The sequence below is a fragment of the Mesoplodon densirostris genome, chromosome 4, assembly GCF_025265405.1.
Source record: "Mesoplodon densirostris isolate mMesDen1 chromosome 4, mMesDen1 primary haplotype, whole genome shotgun sequence".
Classification (NCBI taxonomy): domain Eukaryota; kingdom Metazoa; phylum Chordata; class Mammalia; order Artiodactyla; family Ziphiidae; genus Mesoplodon; species Mesoplodon densirostris.
The window spans coordinates 15445029-15467660 of NC_082664.1; the positions used below are offsets into that span (position 1 = coordinate 15445029).

Genomic DNA, 22632 nt, shown 5'->3' on the forward strand with positions numbered 1-22632 from the left:
GGGAACTCTACTCAATACTATGTAATGACCTATATGGGAATAGAATCTAAAAAAGAGTGGATATATGTATATGTATAACTGATTCACTTTGCTGTACAGCAGGAACTAACACAACATTGTAAATCAACTATACTCCAATAAAAATTCATTTAAAAAAAATTACAGCAATGAGGAACCAGTTTGTGTCTGGTCAAATAGCTCTACATTCTGCAGCAATCTCCATTACCCTAGAAATTATGTTCCTAACTACATCTTTTTTTATTTATTTTTATTTTTGGCTGCATTGGGTCTTCGTTGCTGTGCGCGGGCTTACTCTAGTTGCAGCGAGCGGGGGGCTACTCTTCGTTGCGGTGCACCAGCTTCTCATTGTAGTGGCCTCTTGTTGCGGATCACAGGCCCTAGGGCACGTGGACTTCAGTAGTTGCGGCGCATGGCCTCAATAGCTGTGGCTCGCGGTCTCCAGAGCACAGGCTCAGTAGTTCTGGCACACGGGCTTAGTTGCTCCGTGGCATGTGGGATCTTCCCGGATCAGGGCTTGAACCCGTGTCTCCTGCATTGGCAGGCAGATTCTTAACCACTGCGCCACCAGGGAAGCCCCCTAACTACATCTTTAAGTCATCAACTTGATTTCATGTTCAGTATTTTCCATTTAAGATGAGGTGGGTATACAACATACTTTAGGAGACTTTTGGATGATGAGATGATATGGTAAAATGGAAAGAGGACAGGCTTTGAAGTAAAACAGATCTTTTTGCTTCCTGCAGTTTAACTGAGGTCTATACATGGAGTGAGGAAACTGGGTGCTTGCACTGGGCTCAGAGTTGAAGTTGGGAAGAGGGAGCGTAGGAAATATTTCACCTCATTCCCCTTTTCTGAATATTATTAGAATTTTTTTTCAAAATAGACTCTTTTTTTAGAGCAGTTTAAGTTTCACAGCAAAACTGAGGGGAAGAGGGGCTTCCCTGGTGGCGCAGTGGTTGAGAGTCCGCCTGCCGATGCAGGGGACACGGGTTCGTGCCCCGATCCCGGAAGATCCCACATGCCGCGGAGCGGCTGGGCCCGCGAGCCATGGCCGCGGAGCCTGTGTGTCCGGAGCCTGTGCTCCGCAACGGGAGAGGCCACAGCAGTGAGAGGCCCACGTACAGTAAAAAAAAAAAAAAAAAAAAAAACTGAGGGGAAGGAACAGAGATATGCCATATGGCCCCTCCCCCCCGCCACCCCCCCCCTCCCGCATGCACAGTCTCCCCTGTTATCCACATCCCCCATCAGAGTGGGACATTTGTTACAACTGATGAACCTACATTGACACAGTGTTGCCATCCAAAGTCCATACTTCCCATTAGGATTCACTCTACTGCTTGGTTTGGACAAATGTACAAGGACATGTGTCCATCATTATGGTATCATAGACGGTAGCTTCCCTGCCCTAAAAATCCTCTGTGCTGTGCTCCAGTCCCTGGCAACCACTGATCTTCTGACTGTCTCCATAGTTTTGCCTTTTCCAGAATGTCACATAGTCTGTAGCCTTTTCAGACTGACTTCTTTCACTTAGTCATATGTATTTAAGGTTCCTCCATGTCTTTTCATGGATCAATAGCTCATTTCTTTTTAGTGCTGAGTATCATCCCATCGTCTCAATGTACCACAGTTTCTTTATCCATTCACCTACTGAAGGATATCTTGGTTACTTTTAGGTTTTGGCAACTATGAATACAGCTGTTCATAAACATCTATGACAGGTTTCTGTGTGGATATAGGTTTCTACTCCTTTGGATAAATACCAAGGAGCACAACTGTTGGACCATATGATAAGAGCCAAACTGTCTTCCAAAGTGGCTGTACCGCTTTGCATTCCCACTAGCAATGAATGAGAATTCCTTTTGTTCCACATCCTCACCAGCATTTGGTGTTGTCAGTTCCAATTTTGCTGTTTTACTAGGTGTAGAGTGATATCTCATTGTTTTAACTTGCATTTCCCTGATAACATATGATATGGAGCCAGTTTGGGACATTTTAAAGTGAACTGTAAATGCAGTCCTGCTCTCCGCCTTCACAGCACATAAAGTCCTTCCCCAGACTATAAGGATGTCTATTCATTCATTCATTCATTCACTCAGCTTTCAGCAAATACAGTGTGCCTACTACATACCAAGCACTGCACTAACTGCTGGGGATACAGTAGTAAAAGTAACTGGTTGTTAAAAAAAAGAAGAAGACTGTCAGGAATGTCTCCTGTTCTACCACCACCAAAATCCTGGAAAATCTGGAAGCTCCCCACTCTGAAACTTGGCATACGTCAAATTTGAGTTGACATTAAATTGGGTCAACATTTAGTGGTGACAGCGGCAATCAGGGTTCATGTCGAGTTTTATTTCCCCCAAACATAGAGAACTAACTGAACGAAGCAAGATACGGGAAGAGAGGCCTTGATCTTGCGTGGGCAGTCAGTAAGCAGAAGACTCCTCTTGCACTCAGCTGTCGGTCATTGGTGTGGCATCAGCCCCCAGCAAAGACCTCCCAGATGGGATCAAGAAGAGAGAAAGTCCTCCTTCCTGAAAGGGGACACCCCCTGGTTTTGACAAGTGGTCTCTTGTTTACCAACCTAACGTTAGAGCACGTCTTCACATTAGGCTAGTCTTCTACCATATCTTCAGGCATTGCAAAGAACGCATCATTTATATTTGCACTGAAGATTTCATCTGAGATCATGTTTGAAAGTTGGATTTATATGTTGTAGTTAGTGGAGAAGTTACTATGACGTTATTTATAAAATGGTGTTTACTACTTTAAAGACTCAATAAAATACCAAAGAAAAGGTATTTTAACTGGGGGCATAAAGAAAGGGGGTCAAAGGTAGGTGACTTACCGAGTGGCTGGTCACAGCTGTGCTCCAGCGTAGAAAAAAATTAGTCTCACACGACCTTAGAATTTATTTTTTTCTTTTTATTGATTTTGGCCTTGGCAAATGTTGGAAATATGATTTCAAAGCCCATGGGAATTCTCAAGCAATCACCTGCTTCATTTTACTGACCAGGAAATTGAAGCTCAAAGAGGTTAAATGATGCTTATGTTTGTCTCCTGTGTTGGTACCAGGAAGTTTGCTGGATACAGACAGAGGGGAAAGGCACAGATGTTGCTTTCTTCTCAGAAAAGTCTCTCAGATGTGGATGGACCTAGAGACTGTCATACAGAGTGAACTAAGTCAGAAAGAGAAAAACAAATATTGTATATTCACGCATGTAGGTGAAATCTAGAAAATGGTACAGATGAACCAGTTTGCAAGGCAGAAATAGAGACACAGATGTAGAGACCAAACGTATGGACACCAAGGGGGGAAACTGGAGGGTTAGGGGGATGAACTGGGAGATTTGGATTGACATGTATACACTAATATGAATAAAATAGATAACTAATAAGAACCTGCTGTATAAAAAATAAATACAATAAAATTCAAAAAAAAAAAAAAAGAAAAGTCTCTCAGGCAGAACAACATCTGGAACATTCTATTTGGAATATCTTCTATAGTTATCGAGAGTTTCATAAACAAGTCAGAGGTACATTTGTACAAGGAATTATTGATCATTTATTGCCACATTCTTTTATCTGCAGTGCCTAGGTTAGCTTTTTGCTGCTAAATTGGAAAGCAGTTAACATCAGTTTCAACTTCTTGCCTCTTTCACTTTATTCTAAGTGAGCCAACACAAAATGTCCACGGTTGTTCTTTTCAATCTCACAGCTTCCTTCTGTACCACTTTGCTGTAGCAGGAGGACACACACTTGCTGTTTATCTAAGGAAACTGTAAATGTGTGTGTGTGTGTGTGTGTGTGTGTGTGTATGTAACAGCCAGTGGTCTAAAGAATTTTACTACCCAGTTTAACAACTCAGGTAATGAGATTTTACATTGCAAGTTTTTTTCTTCTATATGATGAAGAAACGATTGGCCTTTTAATTTAAAGTCTTCTCTCAAAAAGGTTGCCTCAGCTACAATAAATTCTGGATAAAAATGTTTCTGCTAATTCATTTTTCACTGAGCCAACCAGTCTGCCAACCAAGCTGCTTCTTTATTTGAATTCCAATTGATAGTGAAATATTTTAAAGCAATCTATTTGTGGTTTCTTTTCCTTTTAAACTTTTTTTTGTCATTTAAAATCCAATATTGCACAGAGTGTAATTATCTCATTCAACAAATATTTGCTATAACTTTGGAGTTAAGTTGCACTATTTTAGAAGCAGAAGGTAAATAAAACTACACTGAACCAAGTAAGGAAATCCTAGACTCTGATGGACTGTATGACTATGAAAAAAGCACTTCACCTCACAAGGCCTCATTTTTCCTGTTTATAAAAGAATAGGATTGGACTAGAGGATCTTTAATGTCTTTTCCAGTCCGAGATGTCATGTTTCTATATACTTGGCCAAGAAATATAGACGTCTTATCTAGTCCCAAGGCTGATTCAAATGGCATCTACATGTGAATGATTTCCCACTCTTTATCTGTGCTGAACTTCCCTCTGGAAAGCTAGAGGCGTGTACCAAAGTATTAGTTTGCTATGTCCATTGGGATGGTGAGTGGGCATCTCTAATTTAACGTGGCCAAAGCAGAATTCCTAATCCATCCAACTGACCTCCAAATGAGCTTTCCCTTAGTTTTCCCAAATCAGTGGGATGGCTTTACTGTCCACCTAGCTGCTTATGCCAGAAATCTAGGATTTTTCTCTAACTATCTCTCCTTTCTCATTATATCGAGCTGTTGGCAAGCTCTGTGGACTCTACCTTCAAAAGCAATCCTGAGTCTTTCCATTCCTGTTCATCTCCACTCTCATTATCCTCATCCAAGTCCTCAACATCCCTCTCCTGGACCACTGCAATCACAGCCCAACTTGTTTCTCCATTTCAATCTTGCCTCTCTGCAAACTGCTTCTTTCCACACAAAAGCTAAAGTGAGCTTTTAAAAATATAAATCAGGGCTTCCCTGGTGGCGCAGTGGTTGAGAGTCCACCTGCCGATGCAGGGGACATGGGTTCGTGCCCCGGTCCGGGAAGATCCCACATGCCGCGGAGCGGCTGGGCCCGTGAGCCATGGCCGCTGAGCCTACGCATCCGGAGCCTGTGCTCCGCAACGGGAGAGGCCACAGCAGTGAGAGGCCCGCGTACTGCAAAAAAAAAAAAAAAAAAAAAAAAATATATATATATATATATATATATATATAAATCAGACCCTGTTCCTCTCCTACTTAAAGCTTTTCAGTAGCTTCTTACCACGTTTAGGATAAATCTGAACTCCTTACTCTGACTTATAAAGCTCTAAAGGATCGAGACAGTCTCTGTCCACTGCCTCGTTTCTTTCACTTTCAATTTCCCCCATTTATACTTGGGTCACTCTGACCTTCTTTCTTTTCCTTGAACATTAGTCAGCATTCTCCAGAGAGAATCAGTAGCATCTTTATATTTACGTACATAAAGAGGTTTATTTTAAGGAACTGGCTCGCACAACTATGGAGGCTGAGAAGTCCCAACATCTACCATCTGCAAACTGGAAACTCAGGAGACCTAGTGATGTGGGTTGTAGTCTGAATCTGAAGACCTGAGCACCAGGAGAGCTGATGATATGAGTCCAAGTCTGAAGGCCTAAGAGCCCGGGGTGCTAGTGATAAATCCCAGTCCTAGGGTAAGAGAAGACCAATGGTCCAGCTCAAGCAGTAAAGCAGAGAGAGTGAATTCTCCCTTCCTCCACCTTTTTGTTCTATTCAGGCCCTCAATGGATTGGGTGATGCCCACCCACATTGGGGAGGACAGTCTTGTTTACTCAGCCTATGGATTCAAATGCTAACCTCACCTGGAAGCACCTTCACAGACACACCCAGAAATCATGTTGAAACAAATATCTGAGCAACTAAATATACCATGACCCAGTTAAGTTGACACATAAATTTAACCATCACATGTGTCAACCTCATTCCTCTCTTAAAGACTTTGTGCTAGTTCTCCCTTCTGCCTCAAATCCTTTTTCATACTCGCATGGCTGATTCCTTCTTGTCATTCAGTTATCACCTTGAGAGTCACCTTCTTCCCAAAAATCCTTCCCTAACCATCCAAAGTAAAGTATCTCCCTAAGTTACTATTTATCAGGTCACTCTACTTTAATTATCGGCAGAATACTCATGACTTTCTGAGAGTTTTCTTGCTGTTTATTTGTTTATTTTTTGCTGTCTTTCCCCCATAAAATGCAAGTTTCTTAAGTACAGAGACCTTATCTTGACCACCAAAATAGCCTTAGCACAAGAATAGTGCTGGCACATAATAGGATTTCAAATACTTGTTGAATGAAGGAAATCCCTCAGAACCCTAAGAAACCTAGATGTTGTTAACCAGATAGTGATGTTTGTCCCCTTAGATATTTGCTCACAAGTAGATGTCTTTGTGATTTGGGAAAGAAGCTTCTGCCTTACACACATATTATAAATATCTGGAGATCTCTTAAGGATTTATCTAATCGAGGTGGTCACAAAAAGTGATACAGCTGATACAAGCCCCATATGAAGTACCATAAGACTGAAAACCAAGAGGAAAAATAAGCAATAGAAATAGGCCTATAACCCAGACATTGGAAATAGCAGATAGGAGCTTTAAAATAACTATGATTACTACATTCAGGAAAATAAAAGAAAATTTTACTAGAGAGGAATCTATTTAAAAAGAATAAAATAAAAATTTTAGAGTTGAAAAGCCTGCTATCTGATGTTAAGAGCCCATTAAATGGGTTTAATGGTTGATTAGGTACAAAAGAACAAAACTTAGTGACTGAAAGACAAGTTAATAGAAAATGTTCAACTGAAGCAGAGACAAATGAATGAGAAAAAAAAACCAACAACAGAAAAGAGGGTAAAAGATATATGAGATACAGTGAAAAGGTCTAACACGTAGGTAATCAGAGACTTGGAGAAGAAGGGAATAGGACAGAAAAAATATTTGAAGGGTATTGGCCAAATATTTTCCAAAACTGATGCAAACCATCAACCTCCAGATTCAAGAAGGTCATTGAACCCCAAGTTGGATAAATACAAAGAAATCACACTTAGGGACATCATAGTAAACTGCTGAAAACTGAAAACCAAAGATGGAGGAAAAAAAACTCATTAAAATCAGCCAGAATTGTGAAGCCGGCAATGAAGTTGTAAAGGGCCTAAATAACCCAGACACTGGAGAGTTTGTCCTTGGATAATCTAGGACACAATGTGAAACCATTTTAGTTAGAGCTATCCTATAATTTTATTTATTATAATATGTTTGAAAAATAAATTATATATTGCCACGCATTGGATTCCTTGTTATTGCCTACTACTCAACATATTTTTCATTCATTCATTCATTCACTCTTCCATTTAACATTCTTGAAGATATTTATCCAAACACCTTCTATGTGCCAGCCCGTGGGTTACGCACTTGTGATATGGTAGCAAACAAGAGAAATGTAGTTGTTGCCTTCTTGGCACTGCTCCATATGCTTTTAAAAAATTATCTCATTTATTATTCCCATCCATTCTACAAAAATGCCCATTTTACAAATGTAGAAATGTAAATCCAGAGATATTAAATAAATTTAGCATGGTTACAGAGCCTGTAATCAACAGAGTGGTGATTCAAACCCAGATGTATCAGATGTCAAAGCTCACATTCTCTCTCTTGAACCATATTGTCTCCACGGAAAGCATTCACATTTCCCTTTTGTTGATCTAAGCCCTACAGATCCTGTCAAGTGCAACTGAAATCCTTCTTTCTCTATGAAATCTTCTTTGTTTAAGCCATTGACCCTCTACCACACAAATTGGCACTGAACTCTACACGGTCTTGTTGAAAGGTACATCATGTAAGTTTGTATAGTCATCTTAAAGTCTTGAGACTCTGGGGCAAGGATGAGGTTTTACATTCTTCTGGGTTCTTTGTACCCAGCACAATGCTAAGCATCATGGTATATTTGCAACTTAATTGGACTCTAAATTTCATCCATTTATTCTAACTTCTGGATTAAGATTGAAGCAAAAGAAGGGGGAGAGTATTTTGATGACCCCACAAGGATCTTTTTCATCTGAGGGACATAAAGTCCACAATTCCCTTGAAATTGTTGCCGTATTTTATATATCTTTGTGTATGTATGCAATTGCTTCAAATTCTCGAAGGAGTGTGAGTGACATCCACAAAAGATTAAGAACCATTCAAAGCAGTCCTAGTGGTCCACACCTTAATGCCCCATCTTAAGTTGCTCCACATCTTTTTTATCTAGAAAATTAGAATTTACCTTTTTATAAGGCATCACAGGTCATTTCCCCCTTGACATCCATTCTTGAGACCTGGCAGAGAAAAAGTGCCTGTTTTCACTTTGGAACAAGAACACAGCAACAACAAAGTTCAATCCTAATCATTCCAAGGCAATTATGAGAAGTAAGACACGCACCACTACATTTCTGACAGGCTTTTACAATCCACTTTTATTATTCAGCTCTTACTAAAATGCTAATCCCCTGGGAGGAAAAAAAAATCTCTGTATGGGTTCTTTAGCACAAACAAACATCTTAAAGGAAATGTGAAATAAAAACCACGTTGACATAATCTCAAAGATACAGTAGGAGAAGGAATGACCAGACCCCTGTCTTGCCATTGAGAAGGGGAGGGGTGGGGAGAATATGGAGCTTATATAAAGTAGGGTGAGCTGAATTGGGAAGTGGTAAGGTAGGGAGGCACATCTTCCTAAATCCATGAGCCGTGTGACGATAGTAAAGGTAAGCCACCAAGGAGAGTTGAGACCGGGATTATCTGGTGACGTACATCCATGATCTTTAGAGCAATGTTAGAACACTTCCACCCAAATAAACTGATGTTCCTATTTTGCCATTAGCGAAGGCAAACCCCACCACATGGTCTAGCCTATAAAACCACCTTCCAATAAAAAAGTATAAAGCACATCATGAGATTTTACACTTATAACTACCAAGAAGTGATGAGCTTTCCATTTTTAAATTTTCTGTGGCAACACCAGTAGAATTGCCCTTGGAATTTTGTTCTAGAAATTAAAATAGTAGATCCTATAGAGCCTTAGATTACATCAGTGGGTTGGACTAAATCAGAGCTTCTAAAGGTTCTCACTTCTACTAAATGCTTATGAAAAGGAAACATTGCCCAAAGGAATAAATTTGGGGCTCCTGTCTGTAGTACTAACTTTGTTTTTAATCCCATTTTGCTGAGCAGATATTCTGAAGAGGCACACATGATGATCAATCCCAGTTTTCAGAGAGCATGAACCAGGGCATGTGAGGATAAGGAAGGATGCTGGCGTTAAAGTAAAGAAATGTTATATATTTGAGGCAGTGGTTGGCTTTTGGACCCAGGACATTGTCCAGGGCTGCCTTGTTTACCCTCTTTGCCTTCTACTTCAGCCCTGTGATGGGGTATTGTTGACTCCTCTGAATCCTATAAAAAGGAACATAGAGATGATTTCTGAAGCCCGTCTCCAGACCTCAGCCCTCTGTATATGTCCCTCTTCCTTTTTGTTTTGTTCAACTAGCAAAGCTGGCTTTGCTCCAAAGCCATGGTATGTTCTTTGCCATACCCCACCTGGAATTGATAACTAGATTCTTGTGTTGCTTCCCTGTTCTGCTAAACCGCCTAGTAGTACAGGTCCTCTAAGAGAAGCTCGTCAAACTCAGCCTAAAAGCTAGGGACCCTTTGTTCACCAGTGGGCTATGTTACTTCTGGCTATTGACCATACCTCTGGGTCCCTATTGCTTTGCTGGGACATACCTGAGCATGTGAGTCTGCCCTGCAATTGTCCCTATTGCAGAGTAGGGCACCTGCTGCAGTGGGTGCAATACCAGCACCTGTGACTGGGCTGGCTCCATCTTGGTCCAGTTCTGGGTCCAGTTTTAAGTCTTGCTCTGGGTCTTGATAGCTCCCAACCTTCCTTGTCCTGTTAGATCCCAAGACACATCTCACTGGGTTCTGAGGTATAATACATGCCTCGTTAAAGAGTAGATTGTTAAAACTCCCCTGCCCAACATCTGGACTTGTTCTAGATTCTTGAACTTTCTAGAATCTCAAGATTGAAGTAAGGCTAATACTGCATAGGTGGGTTAATGGTTTCAGCTGTGGGGAGAGGAGAGCTGGAAGCTGGGGCAAGTGGAGGCTCTCAGGGAATAGTATATAAGCCTCTCCTGAGAACAGAAAGAGAATTGTAGGAAAAAACAGTAAAGAGAATATTAATCCCAGCTTAATCTTCCTCTTTTGTTTCTCTACTGATGATTCAAAGGCCCTGCTCTGGCTCAGGTTCACTACCTGGGAAGACTCTGATGTGGGTGGTCCAGGGACTGCACCCCAAGAAACACAACCAGGGGCCCAGCACGTGTGGCATCACGGGCAGTCATGTTCACATCTAGGAAAGGATCCAGTTGGAGCAGAGAGAGGGAGGAGTCAGACCCACTGGTTGGGACCAGCATCTCAGTACACCAACCCAGGGTGTCCGGTGGTCCTGTAGCTGTCCAGGCAGGGATGGTCAGGTGCAGTGCCTGCTGGAGGCTGCAAGCAAAGGAAGGCTGACTTCCTCCAGCTGGGCCAGGGAATCTTGGGCCTCCATCCACATTTTCATGAAAGGCCACTGAAAAACTTGTTTGAAAGAATGGTTTGCCACAATTGTGCTGCAGGAAATCAGATTTAGCTTTGAAGAACACCCTCCTCCAAGGCCCAATGGCATCTTTCTGAAACATGTACTTAACCCCATGTTAGTGCAGCGTTAGCTGCCCTGAGTGACATGTGCAGTGGGTACCCTGGCTTTGTTGCCCCCATGTGAGGGGCTTGGGCCTCAGGGATATAGCAGCAAGCCCCCTGCACATCCCATCTTGTCACTAATAACTCAGCCTTCAGCAGCAATACGTCCTCAGATCAATCTTTTTTAAATTTTAATTTTTAAAAGCAATATGTAGATATAAAAATTCAAACACAATAAAGGACTTAACTAAAACTATTAAGGACTTATGAAGGTACAAAAGGTATGCAATTTCTTTTGCCCTGTTCTTGTGCTGTGGAAGAATATAAAGATGTTAAAAAAAGAAAAGGACCCTACATTTAAAGAGTTATTATTTAGCAAACTATAGAAGCCATATATGTAAGCATGTAGATTACAAGGCAGTATCTGGTATGTTTTGTGAGTTGCGAAAACAGTAAACCCCTTAGCAATGTTTTTCCAAGTGTGAACTGTGGCCTCATCTATTAAGTTCACTGGGGGGTTTACTAAAAATGCTTATTTGTAGCCCCAAGCCCAGACCTACTGAAACAGAATCTCAGGAAATGGACCCTTGGAAACTGTGTGATTAAACAGCACTCCACATGAATCTTTGTACCACAAAGTTGAGAATCACACCCTTGGAGTTCAAAAGAGAGACAGTATTTCCTCCATAACGTGACCCAATTGTCTCCGTGATGATGAGATATGAGAGATTCCCAGAAGGATGCTCCCAGGTCATCGTCTGGTAGCACCATTGCCGAATTGATCACATTGTAACGTAACTTCCTTTCCCTTGCCTGTCTGTCTTTCCAGTGGATGAGAAACTCCTCAAGGTCAGAGATTTGCCTTCTTCACTGGAATCCAGTTGGCCCACAGTTGGCTCTCAATAAATATTGGTTGAGCAAATGAATAATCATGTGTGATCGAAACAAACAAGTTTGAGGAATTATATGACAGGGTTCTAGGAAGAGAAAACGCATAGGCAAAATTTCAGCAATTGAAAAGTCACGGTCAGTAGTTCAGAGGAGAAAGGTTACTTTCAGAAAGCGAAGATACACAGGGGAACAGAGCCATGAGAGAGTTATAGGGCTTCTGGAGTGCTGAGAGGAGGATGTCAACTCTATGTTGTGTATTCTATGGCCGATGGGGAGTCACCAAAGATCGGGGGTCAGAAAGTGATGGAGCCAAAGTGGTCTTTTAGGATAACTAATTATATGGCCATGGGCAGCTTCCCTGGAAGCAGGAAGTGGGTGGAGGCAAGCAGCCGTGTACGGACCCTGAGAGTGGCTCCAGGGCTTGGCTTGGTCACGGGTAGAGGCAGGACTTGCTGAGGTTTCATAACTGTCTATTCCATTCAAGCCGCAGAATCCTCCAGGGTCCTGACCCCCTGAGAAACCTTTGTTCTTTTCCTCGCTCCCATCTGCTTGGATTCCCAGGTCTGATGGGCTTTTCTCCCTTGGCTGCCCAAGCAGCACATCTCATCTGGTGCGAGGGTAACTGGAAAGCCGTGCCGGGTACGCTGCGGGCAGTAGCGGTGGTCAAGATATGAAGGGGCTGAACCGAGGCAGAGGCCGTGGGGATGGAGTGGAGGGGCCAAGTTTCAGAACAATTTCTGAGGCAGAATCTATAGAATTCGGTGCATGAATGTAGAGCAGGCAGGAAGAGGGTGTTAAGGGTAATGTTGAGGTTTCTGGACGCTGAATATGGGAATATAGAAAGAAGAGGTTTAGAGCAGGAGGATAAATAATTCAGACTGGGACATAACGGATGTTGAATTTGAGGTGACAGCAAAAGATCCAGGGTCGAGTGGTCCAGGAGCTCATTGGAGACAGAGATTTGGAATTCCGGAGGGAGCTGGGTGCTGGTTATGGATTATTGGTGATCATTCTAAGGCACAGACGTGGATGTGATCACCTAGAGAGAGCGCAAGTGGAAAGAAAAGAGAAAAAAGCCCGTGATAGAATACCAGCATCAGGAAGCAGGCAGAGGAGAAGCCAGGGAGAGAAACTGGGAAGGACTGGCCAGAAAGGTAGGAGGAAAACCAGAGGCAAGTAGAGCTCCAGGAAAGCAAGAGTTCCCAGAAAATGAAGCAGCAGCGTCACACAGCACAGCGGGTAGAGTGAGCCGTGGGGGACTTGTTAGTGCATTAGTGAGATGGATCGGGGGAGTCAGGGTGAGGAAGGCATGGGAGGGAGGAAGGTGGACACCGTGGCCCCCTCTTTGCAGCTGTGTGGTGGGACGATCACCTTCCTTCTCGAGTAACAAGTCTGCAGACAACTGAACGCACGGGGATTCAACAGGAAAGGCAGGGGGCGACGCCTTTCACTGAGACCTCCACTCCCATCTCTTCAATCCACCCTGCTCTCATCTGACACTCAAGCATTTGCTCCTGGGCTTAGTTGCTCAAAGTAAGTGTAAGTGGGAAGCTTAATGATCTCTCTGCCTTCTCGTTTTGTTAAGAAATGAGCCCACTTCCACGTTTAACTTGTTGGGAGAATAATGTGAAAGACTTGCGATCCTGGTTTTCATCAGCGGAAGTTCATATTTTCTCAGTCTCTTAAGGAATCAATTCTTTGCTCTTTGAGACAAAATGATCCAATCTCACATTGAAAGTTTCTTATTGCCAAGTTCAGTGTCATCAAGAAGAGTCAGTGGATGAATTACAAGTATGCACCGCAATGCGATTTCTACAAGACAAACGGAGAGACTGAATAAGGAAGATGAACGGAATATTGAAACTGTTTCTTCTCTATTTAAAACAACAACAAAAATGATGTTTTCTCTGTCACTATGAAGGTTTATTTTGTTTTATATTTTATTTTTGCCCAGAACTCTAGTGTCTTACATTCTTTAGTGTCATTAAAAAAAAAGAGAGACTACAGTACCAGAAACATGTGTACAATACATGCCTCATTTTATCCATGCAGAAATGTATCTGAGATTAAATTTGCTTACATTTCTGGTTGATTCGCTTAGCACCAGCAGCCAAGGTAACTAGTTAAATCCCCCATGGGAGCAACTGGCTTATTCCATGACCACAAATGGCCCCGTACCTAAGTGTGTGTTATTATAAGGAGTCTGGTGACAGAGTGAAGGATCAGTGCAAACCCAATGCTGCGGCTTGAAAAATAATGGCTGGTTGGCTCAATTGGTATCCACTAGGGAGACTGGGGGCAGGGCCCTTGTGTCAGTCAACAGAGGCTGAGTCTGGATGGTCTAAGCAGAAAGGGCATTTATGTTCAGCATGGCAGGTGGCCCCCAGAAATCCTCAGGTGGGCTGGAGGTGGGATCAGCAATGAGGTGATGCAGCCTGGTTCAAAAGCCTGCAGTTTTGCTGCAGACGGGTCTGGCGGTGACCCTGCTATGGACCCCAAAGATGCTGCACTGTGCCCTGGAGGCTGCCACCACCCCTATGGCTGCAGAATTCTGCAGCATCCCACTCCTTGGTATCGCCAGTTGCAGGGGGAGCCTAGGTCATGCCCCTCCCCTCCCAACCACAAGAAAGGCCGGGAAGTCTGTCTCTGGCACTTCCAGGGGACTTTCCGGTCTTTAGCGGGAGGTGGCTTTGACTCCCGAGGTTGGGGATTCCCCCAAGCACAGGCAGGAGGTCACATCCTGGGCAACTAAAAACAGTGACAAATGTCGTTCTTGCCCTTGAGAACTGGGACCATGTCTTCATCTACTCTATGGGTCCAGACCCAACCCAATGCCCTGCACGTAGTAGGTGCCAACAGCACTTTCAATTATGAGATGCTTTGCCAACATATGTTCAGGAGAGAGTCACACTTCACAGATTCTTTTTTTTTTTTTTTTTTTTTTTTTTTGCGGTACGCGGGCCTCTCACTGTTGTGGCCTCTCCCGCTGCGGAGCACAGGCTCCGGACGCGCAGGCTCAGCGGCCATGGCTCACGGGCCCAGCCGCTCCGCGGCATGTGGGATCTTCCCAGACCGGGGCACGAACCCGTATCCCCTGCATCGGCAGGCGGACTCTCAACCACTGCGCCACCAGGGAGGCCCTTCACAGATTCTTAATAGCCTAGAGAGCTGGGCAACCTGATAGCATATCTATCTTCACATTTTAAAGCAGTGGCTCTTTTCCTGAACCTGTTGTAATGTGGCCACAGGATATTCACATTCTTTGATGAGATCTACGTCAAAGCCATTAACAAAACTCACCCTCTGCCTTTGGCAAACCTCCTTCTGACCCCCATGAGTATCTCACAATGTGCCTGGTACAAGAAGTAAGGAAATAAAAGTATGTAAAGCCTCTGGTCTCCTTTAAGTGAGAGAGAGAAAAGATCTCAGCCTTTTAAGATGAACATCTCAAAACCTGTACTCAGGGTGGCAAGCAGTATAATCTACGGCGTTATTTGACAAGATCGTTCTTCGTAGTCACTGCCCACTGGAAGGGAGAGCGTGGAGCTGGTTGACTGGCAAGTCGTCCATTTCCTGTGAAATAAGGGAAGCACTGGGGACTTCAATGGTAAAGTTATCAAATATCTTACATCTGAACAGCTACCTTAAAACGACTTCCACGCAGGCAGCGTTTTTTTCCTGACAGTAATGTTTGCAGTTTTAACGTACAGTATGGTGCCTTGCAGACACTGGAAACTCAAGGAATTTTTCTTGGTGGTGAGGACAGCGAGAGATAACATTAAATTGCCTCTCCTTTTGGTACCAAAAAACTTGGCATTGTTTTGAACCCTAAGGAGATATTTGACTATAGTATACTAAAAGTATAGGTGAAGTATTAGACCTATGTGTGAGTGTTACTGATTTTGATGCATTTTAATTACATTACTGTTGTTGTCAGATGAGCATTTGTTGCAAAGAAAGAAAGAGTTCCAGTATACCATTCACCCAGCTTCCTGGATGTCAATACTGTAAATAACCATGATACATTTATCAAAACTAAGACACTGAATATGGTATAAGCTGTCAACTAAACTACAGACTTCATTTGGATTCCCGCACCATTTCTTGTCAATGAGAGACTTCAGTGCTAATTTGAGATAAAGGTTAAAGGTTCCAACACAGCTAGAGAACTACATTAATTCAGATGGACTGGGATTAGATAGAGAGATGGTTTTGAAATATACCATTTTATGTGCCAAAAATAAATACGCTTTAAATTGTGGCCCCCAATATTTTGCCCGCGTGATCTGATTCATCCTCCTCAGAAACCAAAGAGGGGGTTTGGTGGATACTATCATATCCTCTTTACAACTAGGACAGTGGGATTTAGGATTCCAAGCCACGTGTGCAAGACAGCTCAGGTGGGAAGTGGCAGGGCCGTGGTGTGGAATAAGGCCTCTCTGATTCCAAAGCCCATGACCGTGACCGTCACCACTACAGTACAGACTGAAGGGCATTCATCACACGCGTGATACAGATACTGCCTCTCAATCAGAGCCTTGCCTGGGACCCACCTTCCGAAGGTCATCTGGATCAACTGTGGCGGGTGACCCCGAGGTGGGAGGTTGTTCTGTGATGCTGACATGTGACTGTAAAGTGAATGGGGTTTTCTGTGATGTGTGGAGTTGGTGCAACCCTCTTCACCCCAACCCTGTCTGCTCTAAGGAACAGGGTCCTTCCTCCTCGGGGTGAGTGGGGGCTGCCCTCCTGCTGGCCTGCTTCCCAGGGGGAGCACTGCTGGGGGGAGCACAGTGCAGACCTCCCGGGGAACCTTTTGTTTTTCTTTCCTGGGTGTTTCAAGGCTTACTTAACGTGTGTAAAGTGATCTGAAATGAGGGGATAAAAAGAGCCGGGGAACTGCAGAGTGTCGATGATTACCTGAGGCGAGACAGCTGAAAGAGCGAGGCCCGGGGAGACAAAGCGGGTCTGGGGAGACACCGGGAGTCTCAGCTCAGAAGCCAGCTGGTTGGCCTGGAGCCGGGCCGGCCTGTTTCTGGCAGCGCTCTGCCCCAAGCTCTGCTCAGGAGTCAGACCCCGGGATAAATCACTCCACAAGGGCTGAGCCAGAGCGGAGGGAAATGGGTCTGAGGACACGAATTGCAGCCAATTCTGTAACTGGTCCTCCAGAGAAGGGGATGCCACCCGTTCATCACTACTGCCAACGCAGGACCACCTGCAAATTACCGGATTTGGTCGATAAAGGAGGAAATGTGATAAATATCAAAGACATGAATGAAGCAAAGTGACGTTGGTTCGTTCCTTTCGACAAGCATGGCTTCACAGTAGTGATTTAGTGCCGTCACCTGTGGGAGGCATTAAATCCTTAGAAAGTGGTGGGTAAAGATAATGAAGTCTGAGTCACGTGCTAGTGCACCGTCTCTTCAGTGTGTTAGTAGAAGAGTGACAACATTGGTTTCATGGAGGATGTTAAGGTTTGTGACCTCATAGGGCAAAGGCAGGTGGCATTTTATTGCAATTTAAAGCATCCAAAGAAGGAAGTGGAAAATCTGCCTTTCAATATCACCTGATATCACCTGTATCTAGAAAGTTAGTGTTACAACATAATTTCCAATTGAGTGAGGATTTCTGAGCATCTCTGTGTGTATCTCAACGGTGGCTATCTATACAGCCTCTTCTAAACCGTTTATGATGGTAGAGGGGGAAAAGGTCTATTTGGAGAATCCAAAGTTTATTTCATGCTTTCATCATGTTTTTATGTCCTGCTTGGGTTAAGAGTTGGGTTGTGACCCACGTCCTGAGCCCACAAACTGAGGATGTGGCTGCAGGCAGCACCCTACAGCTTGGAAACCAGAGCAGAAGGAAGCCCACTTCCTCTGACTTCAGTTAGAAAATTCCAGAAGACTCTGATCAGCCTGGCATGGGGGCAAGGGCCCAGTCTGGGGCTAATCCTACAGTCAGAGAATGATGGTCACACTATAAGATGCCTGCTCCCATTCAACACCAGGACCATCTAGTGAAGTGGAAAATCCCCCAAAGGAGAGCCAAGTAGCCACCCCCACTTATGTCGACTCCAACTGAGCTGTTAAAGAGGCCAGAAGATGCTCTTGTCCCCAGCCTGCCGCAAGGGGACTTCTCAATGACCAGGACCCACCATAGTCCTCCAGTTTGTTCTTTTCTGGACATTGCACTTCTGACTGATTCCTCCTGGCATCGTGTCTATGTGATACCTTTGGTATGTAACATCACATATCACCCATGGGTCACAGAAGGGTCATCTGGAGCTACCAATGATGGCTTCCTGAAGGTCTGCATCAATTCTTGCCTGAGCTGGTAATAATAATATCCTCCTTATGAGTCTCCCTGCCTTTGTCTTGCTCCCTTGTAAATTATTCTCCTTACAGGTTCTAGAATGATCGAGTCCCTTTCAAAACTGTGATGGTGAATTTTATATATCAACTTAACTGGGCCATGGGGTACCTAGATATTTGGTCAGATATCCGGTTACATCAGTGATGGTGTTTTGGGTGAGATTAATATTTGACTCAGCAGACTGGATAAAGCAGATTGCCCTCCCTAACATGGGTGGGCCTCATATAATCAGTTGAAGGCCTGAATAGGACAAAAGGGTTGAGTAAGGAGAACCTCTTCCTGCCTGACTGCCTTGAACTGGGACATCAGTTCCTTCCTGCCATCAGACTCCAACTGAGACATCTGCACTTCCTGGGTCTTGAGCCCGCCATTGTTCAGGCCGAGACCACACCAATGGTTCTCCTTGCTGACTGCAGATCTTGGGACTTAGCCTCTATTATCATGTGAGCCAATGCCTTACAAAAACTGCTTTCTATATATCTTCACATCCTATTGGTTCTGTTTCTCGGAAGTATCCTGGCTGATACAAATACTTTCTTAGTTACTAACTTCATTCATTCATTCATTAAAAAAAAAATCATTGAGCACCTCCTGTGGGCCAGACACTGTTTGGTGTTCTTGGAAATTATCACTGAATAAAACAGATTCCTGGCCTTGTGGAACTTTTATTCGTATGGGGGTTGGTGGTGGAGGGAGACAAACAATGAATAATAAGTAAATTAGTAAGGGGTAAGTACAAGGGAAGAAGGAAGAAAGTACAGCAGGATGGGGAGGCTCAAGAGACATTGAGAAGGGGACATTTGAGCAAAGGCTTAAGGGAGATAAATGTGTTTGCCATGTGCAAGTCAAGATAAAGTGTAAAACTGGGTGGTCACTGGCCCCTGCCAGCATCTCCAGTGGGACCTACCGGCACTTCCTCACTTGAAACCTTTGTTTTAGCCTCATGGCTCTCCATGCAGCTCTCTGACCTGCCTGGCTTTCTCATCCCTCCATGCCCTTGCCCACACCTAGGATGTCCCCTCCGTGAAGTCCTTCTTCTCCCCACACTTGCTCACATCTTAACCTCTACTTGTCCTTGAAGACTCAACTTCATGGCTTCTACCAAGGGTGCCCAGCATGGTGACTTGTTGGCCCTCTTTTGGTGTCCTACAGACTTGTATTTGAGCTGTTAATTCTGCCCCTAAATATCTGTGCAATTTGGGGCAAGTTTGTTCATCTGTAAAATGGGAATAAAAACAGTACCCTGCTTATAAGGGACTAGAAATGAGAAAATGCAGGTAAAATGACTCAGTGACTCTTAGTTGCTATTATTATTGTTCTTCCTTTTCCCCTCTTCCTCCTCATGCCCCTCCTCCCCTCTTCCTCTTCTCTCTGTTCACCCAGAGAGGCCGGGGCCAGCCCTTCCCCCACCCCATAGTCTTTCAAGCAGCCTCCCTTCTCAGCCATCACCCTGGACCCTGGCTCCACACCCAGGCTGGCTGTCTTGCTTTCCTCACTCACAGCCATCTCCCGCCTCTCATCATCCTTGCCCAGACCACATTCTGGCTTCAGATTCAGGTTTTTTCCTGGCTTCCTAGAGCTGCTTGATCCCTTGCTGGGATGTCTTGATGTCTTGACCATGAAACCCCCTGTTTTCGTTCCCTGTAAAAAAGCCCTAGACCTGCTGGATCAGACCTAGCCCCTGCTTGGGAAGGGAGGTAGTGGGGTTTCTGTAGTAGGGAAACAAAACCACTTCAAATGTTTACCACGGAAGAATTTTTTTTAAATACACTTTTTAAAAGTAACAGTTTTAAATTTACAGAAAAATTGAGAAGATAGTACAGAGAGTTGCCACCTACCTCACACCTACTTTCCCCTAGTACTAACATCTTACATGTTAGTGTATGGTACATTTGTTATAATCAATGAACCAGTATTGATACAGTATTACCAGCTAAAATCCATACTTTATTAAATTTCCTTAGTTTTTACCTGATGTCCTTTTTCTGTCCCAGGATCCCATCCAGCACACCACAATACATTTAATCGTCATGTCTCCTTAAAGCTCCTCTTTGCTGTAATAGTTTCTCAGCATTTCCTGGTTTTTAATGACCTTGATACTTTTGAGGGGTACTGCTCAGGTATTTTGTAAGTTGCCCTTCCACTGGGATTTGCTGATGTGCACAGAAGGAATTTAATGCAGGGGATTGCTCCACAGGTGATGGAGGATGTGAGATGTAAACAGAGGAAGGTGAAGTTACCCAGCAACTAATTTTAGCAGAAAGCCATTAATATCACTAAGCTGGAGAGTTAACAGGAAGTGACAGTGTTACCTGAGCCAAGGGCTGGGGTCACCTGGCAGAAGCCTCAGCTAGATGCAGTCATGGCTAGAGATGCTGTCAGAGGCAAGAGGGAGGTGAAGAAATTCTCTGGCCTCTCCTTTCCTCCCACCCTCCACTTTCCCTCCAATGCCTCTCATGGGCCATATCCCTCTATTAGCCAACTGACCCAGGATTCTGTAAACCTTGGCCTGCACGAGTCAGCTCCTAGCAAAACAGAGCAGAGGCAAGGCTGAGAATGGCTCTAAAGTCAAACTGGCCCAGGACTGCAACCACTGGCATTCGAACACACAGTGCCTGTAACATGGTTTTACTGCAGCCCTTACACCACCGCTCTGCAACTGTTTGCCTGTCTGAGGGCTCCATATAATGCATTATTTATTTTTTATACCCAGAGCCTAGAACAGTACCTTGCTTACATTAAACATGAAAACATTAGGTTTTCAACGTTTGAGGTATAGAGAATGAATGAATGAATGAATGAATGAATGAATGATGGTTTCTTCTGACCAGTCCCTCTTCTGGTGCACTCTTGCTTTGAGGAATTGCTCACCACCAGCTCTTCTTTTCAGCTTCTCATCACCTCCTGTTGGTGCTAAGATGACTTTCAGCCTAGCATGTACAACATTTGAAGGCCACAGTGGATGGTGTGATTATAATTAGACCAGTTTTCAACAAAGGAATCACACGATTTCACCACGTAAGTTTTGCATTAATCCTTCTAAGTGGTTCCCCAGGAAGGTCGTACACATCTTTTGAGGACATTGCCACGCCCAGACTCTTCCTTATGAGCTGCCCACGAAAAGGAATGAATCATTTTTTAAGAATCAGATATTTCTGTCTTTTCAGTTAAATGTCACCCAGCCCTCACCTGGCCGGTATTTAGCTGGTTTGGGACACATCATAAGAGAAGTTACATTTCCTTTCGGCAGAGGAGAGGAGGAAGTGGAATGCTACAAACAGAACTGACTGGCGACTTTCCCAGGGGTGCAGGAGGGCTGAGAAGTAACGCCTCGATTATCACCAGGTCTGGGCAGGGATGCCCTGGATCTCATGAACAGGCCACCAGGTATCTGAAACTTTTGAGGTTCTAGGGTTCTTGTGGACTTTCAGTGCTGGGACTGCACATAGAGAACAAAGTTCCACTTGAGAAAACCTCTCTCCTCCATGTGTCAAGTGGAGTCAGTTTCTAGCCTCTGATAAAGAACAAAAAGGTGTATAGGTGACAGGGACATTGCTTAGCCCCAGAGTTTCAAGTTTTCAGTCTGCCAGGGTGCCCCGGACAGCCACAGGACAGAAGTCCGACCAGCCAGCTTTCTCATTTAGCAGAGACTAAAACTTTTGCAACTAGCCTCTTATTTCCATTCTGGTAAATCGCTCCTCTAAAACAGGTAAGAAATGATGACTACAGGAACATAACTGAATTTTTGTTTTGGATACCTCATTTTCCATAGTATTTGTAGAGAAATAGTTGGGAGTCCAGATGGGCACTTGAAAAAGCAGGAGTCTGTTGGAGATGTTGGAATCTGAGTTGGGGAATCCCAGATGCTCTGAGGACCAGCTGTGTGATTTTGGACAAGTCACTGTACCCTTCGGGACCTCCACTTTCTCGTTTGAAAATCGGGGATTACAATGTCTGTTTTATCACAGAAGTATGGTAAAGATCACATGAGATGTCTGTGCGAGGGCTTTGAAGATCGACAAGTGTACATACTACAACTGGTTCTTTGCGTGGACATCAGGCAGCAGGAAAGGTGCCTTTGATGTTTAATTAATACTAAAAATCTTCCATTACATTTATTTAGCTATAATTGGGAAGGAGGAGGGCAAGAGTAATTTTCAAAGGGACTTTTTGAGCTCCAAAAATAGAACTCAGAAAACACACATTTGATTTTCCTCTTGGTGTCAAACCACAGCGCCATTGTTACTAGCAGTTTTACAGAATTGTGACCTTCAAACTTGGTGATATCAAAGACTGAAAGTAAAGCTCCCAGTCTTGAAGCCTTTCAAACAGGCTTTTCAAACTAAAGCACTTTTATTTTGAATTAAGAGCTAATAGAATTGTCCTCTTAAATGAGCACTTGCAAGTTTAAAAGTTGCCTTCCAGGTGGGCTGTAGTAAACGAATGTGTTGAGAGGGCGCTGAAAGCCCTTTTGGGGGCAAATGAGGGGAGTCTCTTCATGTAACACACTTTCTGCAGTTAGAGAAATCTAGAACTTACATTTCCCCTAACTGTACATAAGCTGATTTGTGTATATATCTAGGGTCATAATTTACTTTCAGTTTACTGAATTTGTGA

The 22632-nt window shown here is 43.8% G+C and overlaps 1 pseudogene; it reads right to left on the bottom strand.

Annotated features, from left to right (window-relative positions):
• Positions 1-9893, bottom strand: part of LOC132488016 (10 kDa heat shock protein, mitochondrial-like) — a 43596-nt pseudogene extending 33703 nt beyond the window's left edge.
• Positions 9894-22632: the final 12739 nt, after the last annotated feature.